Source organism: Aquarana catesbeiana, linkage group LG03, assembly GCF_042186555.1.
Source record: "Aquarana catesbeiana isolate 2022-GZ linkage group LG03, ASM4218655v1, whole genome shotgun sequence".
NCBI lineage: Eukaryota > Metazoa > Chordata > Amphibia > Anura > Ranidae > Aquarana > Aquarana catesbeiana.
In genome coordinates, this window is record NC_133326.1 from 268,067,983 (window position 1) to 268,075,689 (window position 7,707).

General features: G+C 42.9%; 1 long non-coding RNA gene across 1 annotated transcript; it reads right to left on the bottom strand.

The window, feature by feature from the left end:
* Positions 1–768: 768 nt before the first annotated feature.
* On the bottom strand, positions 769–7,256 carry LOC141132057 (uncharacterized). Its single transcript, XR_012242855.1, has 4 exons — positions 7,101–7,256; positions 6,001–6,126; positions 3,946–4,029; positions 769–1,097 (listed from the first exon to the last, which is right to left on the bottom strand). It is a non-coding gene; the product is annotated as an uncharacterized lncRNA (long non-coding RNA).
* Positions 7,257–7,707: the final 451 nt, after the last annotated feature.

Sequence of the window (7,707 nt, forward strand, 5' to 3'; positions counted from 1 at the left end):
GGGGGGTTGGGGGACTGAAGCCCCACTCATCCCCCCCCCCCCCTCCGCATCAGCATTTTAACTGTGGGCGCCCAGCTGTGGCTTCACAGCCGGGCACCCACTGTGCATGCGTGAGCCGTCACTGGCCGCACCATCTGGGACCAGTCATGTGTCCCAGATGATTGACAAGAGGGAGGGGGGAGAGGCGATCTCCCTTCCTGTGCTGAGGGAAGTGACATCAGGAGCCCAGGTGCCAAAGGAGGCAGACTACGAGGGACCCCCTAGCAACAGGCATTTAGAGGCGAGAAAAAAAAAAAAAAAAAAAAAAAAAAAAAAAAAACACACCTCTCCAAATGTTTGATTTTTTTTAGCACAGTAATATTTTTTTGGGGGGGTGGAACTCTATTTTAAGTGAAGTTTGGGAAAACTTCAGAATCATACTTACCTAGGTGGATGCAGCATCTATCCCCTGGTGGCTCCAACACTGAACCAAACACAGCTAATGGCTCGGTTTTCAGGGCTCCCTGAGCTGATAACTGTCAGTCACACCACCCCCCACCTCCTATTATAGTTTCCTAAATATAAGCCTTTGGGAGGGCTTGATTGCTTGCACTTGTTACTTTGACCAACGTGCACCTCACCCTTCTGAACCTTTCTACTTTGTATAGTAGGTTTTGCAGACACCCAAATTTGGTTACAGCACCATTTTCTCCAGAAAGGCCAGTCTTTTTGGCCAGCTATCCATCCATGGATCCAGGTGATGGAACAGATTAAACAAATTAGACTTGATCAGTTTAATCATTTATTTACATAAAATTAATTTAGTTAGCATGTATAGACCAAGATAAATTACTATATGGTTTAAACATTAACACCTTTTAACCTGGAAAGAGCAAAGTCAAAAATGATTTCTGAACACTGGATCATTCCCTGTGCAACTTTGCCATTTTCCAGACAAAACATAAATATTTAAAATAAACTCCTTTTGCAACCCATAATTAGGCTTCTATACAAAAAAAAAATATGGGACAGTCTGTACAAAAACTCTTCAGGACAGGTCATTCTCTTTGCCATCCATATGAGACTTTGGAAACTGCTTCTTGTTCATACTTTGATCCCTAAAAAGATAAGAAAAAAAAAAAAAAAAATTACCACTTTTACCTCAGATATTTCATCAGCCCAGGCTGTAATTAAAGCCAACCATTAAAGAGTTTCATCTTATTGCATTGAAGTGTTAATAAACCCAGGACCCTGCATCATTATACTTGGTCACCCACAGTACACAACATGGAAATGCAATAGTTTCAGTAAATATAAACTGCTAAAAACCTTTTCTCAGCAGTTATAGCAGTCTTAGGACTTCTATCAGTGCATGGTTAAAGCTTGTAAGAGGAGTTTGTTTTCCCCTGACCCTCTGCTGATCACATGCACTTTCCCAATAAAAAGCTAGCAATACACAACTGAGCATGTGCAGCCTGTCCCCTAATGCCTTGTTCTATCAGGAAATGGTCTGCAGTCTGTGGAAGAGGATGATCAGAGGCAACAAGAGCAAACAGCCCGTTTACAAAATGCAGAGGATTAACCCCTTATGTACCACAGTTTGTATATGCAGTAAAGCATGCCTGTTATACTGACTGATTTTACTTTTGTAGGTTTAACACGGAGATTAAAAAGCTTCCACCATCTGCTCCTCCTCCACCCCCCTCCCTAAACTATTAGCTGAATCCTGTATATATTCAGCACTGTGCCCATCCACAGCCCTTTGCCCAGCTCACAGGCTTCACTGAAAGCAGTGGAACCATTGTCTCTAGTTGCAGTCATTCAACTCATGTGAGGGAGTGGGCGCAATCTACACATTGTCCATGGACACACAGCTTGGCTCAATTAGCCCATCTGCATGAGTGTTCCCATAGCACACAGCTTGCTATGGAGGCACACAGAAGAGGAGTGTAGAGCACTGGTGAGAACCCCCAAGAGGCAATAAGGCTCTGCAATATTATTGCATAGATCAGACAAGGACAAACTCTAAAGCAGAGCTCCGCACTGCTCTCCCCTGCAACATTTGTCATGCAATTTTTTTGGGGGGCAAGCAGGTACTTTGTTTTGACAGGTACCCACTCCCGCTTGTATTGCCCAAGTAGTTCTTAAACCCCCCCCAGTCTTCTGGGACATGTCACAAGTCCCGTGAGACCATTGAGCAGGCATAACATGATTTGCACATCTGTCTGTGAAGCCACAAGCCGTCACTGCCAGGTACCCAGTTGAAATGCTGGCACCAGGGAGAGGAGAGGGAGACTAGCGATATTTTGGGTGACCACATTGCAGGATCCTAGGACAGGTGGGTTTCTGTTTATTAACCACTTCCATGCCAAGCCTGTTCTGGCACTTCTCTCCTACATGTTAAAAAAAAAAAAAAAAAATCATTTTTTTGCTAGAAAATTACTTTAGAGCCCCCAAACATTATCTTTTTTTAGCAGACACCCTAGGGAACAAAATGGCAGTTGTTGCAGCTTTATGTCACATGGTATTTGCACAACAGTTATTCAAATGTATTTTTTGGAACACAGACACACAGAGACAAAGGTAGCCCAATTTTTTTGTATAATGTGAAAAGAGGATATGCTGAGTAAATGGCTACCCAAATTGCACACATGTGGAATGGCACCAAACTTTGGTACTTAAAAATCTCCATTGGCAACGCTTTAAAAATTTTACAGGTTACATGTTTAGAGTTAGAGGAGGTAGACTTGTGAGGTATTGCCGTGTGAGAGCAACACCTCACATGTGGTTTGAACGGTGTTTACATATGTAGGCAGGACTTGCGTGTGCAGAAAAAAAAATTTGATCCCTGTTATTCCTCCTATTACAAGTCATGTAAACATCCCCTGTAATAGGAATGGTGTGTGACAGGTCCTTTTTATGGAAAGATATGGGGTCTATAAGCACCACATCTCTCCTGAAAAGCATAAGGGGAAAAAAACAAAACAGATCTGATCCTTTTCAGCCAAGATTGCCGCTTTGTCACGCCCGGGCCTCCAACAGTCAGAGATGACTGGGGACCATTTGGTCACCGGAAATCTATGCTCTTCATCCGGCGTTGGCTTCTTTCTCTGGGTCCCCATTGCACGGGAGAGCTTGGAGAAGCACCAGAGGGCAGCGAGAGGGGGATGTCGCCTGTAAGAACAAACAGCAGAACTGCCTCTATGATTGTTCTTACAGTGCACAGAATCACCAGCAGAAAAGGATATCCGAATGATTCTTGCAGCTGCAGGAATCATTCAGATATCCCCACTGAAAGTCAAGGATGTCATGATGTACTGCAAACAGGAAGTGGCTAAAAGTCAGCCACTACACTTTGTAGCGGCTGACTTTACACAAAAAAGTCTGGAGCACCAATTTAATTAGGATGAAAGGAGGCATATTAATCACGAATGATTCTTCAAAACAGGTTACTACAGAACCTCAACATAATGAATTTTTATACTGCAGCCTGCAAACTATTGCACCCATGATCAGTGGATTGTGGGTGCAGTGTCAGGTTCCTGCAGACTCTGGGCACAGCAGTCTGCCTGCACATCCCAAATAAGTACAAATGCTCACCAGTGTGCTTGCAGTTTGAGAACTACAAACTTAGCATGGCAGACAAGACTTGCCATTCATTCACAGAATTCTGAAACCATGGCATGGAGGTATGGGTGGGGCCAGGGGGTTCAGGCAGGTGCCACATGTTACAAAAAGTGAACTTATCCTTTCATTAGAACATAGTTTATCATTGAAGCAGGAAGCTTTTCATTCTTTTTTTGCCATTACAAATGTGGTTCTTTACCAGTTTAAGTCAAGTACAGTCTAATAAATGGCAACCACACCATTGTTTCGCTTGTATAGTGTATTATACAAGCCAGAATTAGTGTTTACTACTCAAAAGCCCAACACAGCTACAAGTAAAGTTTTTATACTGAAGCTCACCTTGAATCATTCTGAATTCGTGACTTCAGCAACTTTAAAGAACATGGGGATATCATGCTGTCAGTTGGACTTCTGAATGTATTCCTGCTCAAAGAAAAATGTATAAGAAAGTTACATATGAACACACTTGTAGCAGCAAAGTAATACTTCAGGCAAAGGAAGCTTTGTGGTACGTGACAGATTATCTGTTATATCCAAAAACAGTGGCGTGTAATATGGCTGAAACTTAACGATTTTAAAGTATCTCCTGTACAAAGATGTGAATGTGTCACAGTTGCATTGTATAAGCATCCTTCAACATAGCAGCAGGCTTTATCAACCAGGGGTCCTCAAGAAATTAGCATGATTTCTCAGATTTGATCTACCAATCACTACAAATATACAGGAGCAGTTTCTCATTGACATGAGATGAAGGAGCCACCACTCCCGACCAATGCAAGGTGACATCACCCAAGTCTGGAGGTGAACAATATAGAGAAGGTTTACTGGGCATTATTAATTTTCACAATTACTAAGGTATAGGTCAAGGAAGTGTTGTAAACTAGTTGGCTCTGTTTGTCAAATATTAGGTAGGGTTGTCCCAATACCACTTTTTTGGGACTGAGTACAAGTACCGATACTTTTTTTTTTTTAATGTCACGTGACAGTGGTTTTGTTTTTTTAATAAACAATGCTTTCTTTTGTTTAGGGGGGAGGGGGTGAATGGTGTCTTTTTATTTACATTTTTATTATTTATTGCAATGCGTTTTGTTTTTTAATCAGCCCTGTTGAGGGGCTTTGGTGAGATATCAGGGGTCTTAACAGACCCCTGATATCTCCCCCTTGAGACAGAAAGACAGGATAGAGATTCCCCAGTCCTTCTCTGCAGCCTCAGCTGCACTGAAAATGAATGGAGAGAAGACAGCGGCTCCTATCCATTCATAAACTGAGACATCGTAATCACAGGAGATTACAATGCTTCTGTTATGTGAATGGACAGTCAACTGTCCATTCACAAAGGAAGGAGGACATGGAGAGAGACAGCGGAATGGCGAGGGACAGCAGAACGGAGGGGGCATGGAGGATGCGGTGACAGTCAGCAGTGATTGCATGTGGGGGAGTTACAAGCACCAATCACCACTGTATGTCACCAAAGCAGCTGAAAGCCGATGGGGGAGAAGCATGCAACTCCCCCACACACCAATCACTGCTGACTCAAGGTATCGGGGGAAGCATCGGGAGCATTTGCCCGAGTACAAGTACTTGGGCAAATGCTCGGTATCGGCGCCGATACTAGTATTGGTATGGGGACAACCCTAATATTAGGTACACCATATTTGCCCATTTTAAATTTTCTAAAAACTTGTTTGTCATTAAATCTACAAATTAAATATTTTTAGCTGGAGTTCCCCCAAGATCTCAATTATTTTGAAGGCTCCTCCAGGGTAGAAGGGTTGAAAAAAGGCTGCACTAGAAAACAGTCCTGTGATAGTTCTAGGGTGGAGACAGGCAAGTTCTCAGATTATTACCCTTCAGATTTGTTAGTGCCAACACAGACCATCTAAGGTCTACTGCTAATCCATACAATTTGAGTGGTGTTCACAATTTTAGGTGGGTGCAGGTGTCTGCAAAGACGTTACAGAACAAACACAAGCTTTTTGAAAAACCATTAGAGTAACCATAAACACTCTGATCTGGCAGACCAAGTGAGGAACAGATAGCAGAAGTCAAAAAGCATCTGATGTCAAACACTCATGTGACCAATTTTCTAGCTTGCTGAAATGTTTCTTTGCAAAAGGGGCAATCCTCATCTCAGTGGGACGGAAAAAGGTTTTAAATACAGGCACCACTTACGAGAACAGAAGTAGGACAGTTGCAGGTACTGGCAAGGACAGGCAAGTGAATCCCTGCTAGTTCTCAGGGAGACATCAGCCATCTATGGCAAGCATTACTTTACCACTGAAATTCTGTAATGTTATAAACAGTTTTACAGGTGAAAAGGTGAAGTTGTCCAAGCCATAAACTCATATTTTGGAACCCAGTCAATACATCAAAATTTGAAGTCAGCCCATTTACCTTTGCTGTGCTTGTTTCCGTTTGGTTATGCTTGGTGTGACTGGAAGCTGCTGATTGGGATGGCCCTTTGCCTGTAAGCCTTTGCTGTTGCTCATTCTTTTTTAATAAAACGGGTATTAGGATTTTCTGCAATAAACGAAAACCAAGTTATTTTACAAAAAGTTGGATGTGCTAGTTCAGGAACTTTCCAGAGTGCACAATGTTAGTTCACTTTCAAATGAAACTGACCAAACTTTTACCCCAACATGCATGGGGAAGGATTAGAACTTGACCCTAGGTTCACATATGAAAAAAGAGAAGAGGGGAAGGAAGGGAGAAGAGAGGGAGGAGAAAAGAAGAAGAAGAAGAAGAGGGGAAAGGAAGGGAGAAGGGAGAAGAGAGGAGAAAGGAGATAGGAAGGAAGCCCAACTTATTTAGGCTCCCAGCAGCAAATTCTGGGAGCCAGTTGAAAACACACACACACACACACACACACACACACACACACACACACACACAGCAAATAGGGTTTAGTTTTAATATTTTAAAACATACAACAGCAGATGTGTTACATGTTGGCTGGCACAGCAATCATAACAGTGACCTGCAAAGCCACCAATAAGGGGTAACAGCCCACATGTACAGGTTCTGAGCAGCAGAGAAACAATGTCTGGAACCCATCCCCCATATGACTATTTGCTGTAGCAGTGTCTTCTCTTCAGGTTTCAGCTGCTGCAGAGCCATACAGGGCACAGGTTCCAAAAAAACTGCACCTACACCCCAATCACTGCCCATACACGTCAAATGCAGCTGTAATCAACCAGTTATATTATGTACACTAATTTTGTGAATTTAGAAAAAAAAAAAAAAACCATCACCATTTTGAAGTAGGGTAGGGTGGGGTGGGTGGCATCAGGTAGATCGTACAGGGCCCCATTATTAATAACATTAACCCTGGTGACGAATAGCCCTCAATGACTACACTTTCAATGTGCAGAGGCCACCAGCACTGAACACTGGCTGTACATATGGGGCAGCCCAGCATAAACAAACACAACCGCAGTAAACCGACTCACACAGCCCGACATCACACCCACAATCCATATACACCTTCTACTCACCTGTCTCTTTACAGCCACAGCGCCCGCTGCGCTCGTCCCCGCTATTTATACTGGGTTCGAATTTAGCGCGCCCCTGTCACCGGCTTGCCTGTGGGGGATTGGCTGTCTCCTTAGCGACAGACAACGCCTCCTCTACAGGTTTGTTGTTTTGTTTTGTTTTCCATCCACTAGAGCGCCACCGCACATGTGAAGCAAGGGGGAAGAACCATTTTGCCTGAGACAGAATCTATCTTATGCTCATAAGGAAGGCTCCGAAAATATGTCCGAAAACATGTTTCTCTAGGCGGAGAAGTGCAGACAATTGCTTATAACAAATTAAAGAATACTTTAACCAGGTAACCGTGATTGTTTGAATGTTTAAATGAAACAGCTTGTTGTTATAGGAACGTGTTTTGCAGACAGTAGTTCATTATAAACAAATGATTCACATTCTATGAACTGAGCTTTGTTACTGAAGGCAAGTGGAAGTCTAGACAAAAATTAGAACCTGTTCAAATTCTGCATGGTGCCAAAGATGATATAAATAAATGACCTGGTAATCCTGACACCGTGGGGTCTAGGGTTGCCATCTTTTCCTAAAGCCAAACCCGAACACTTTAGCGGCGCA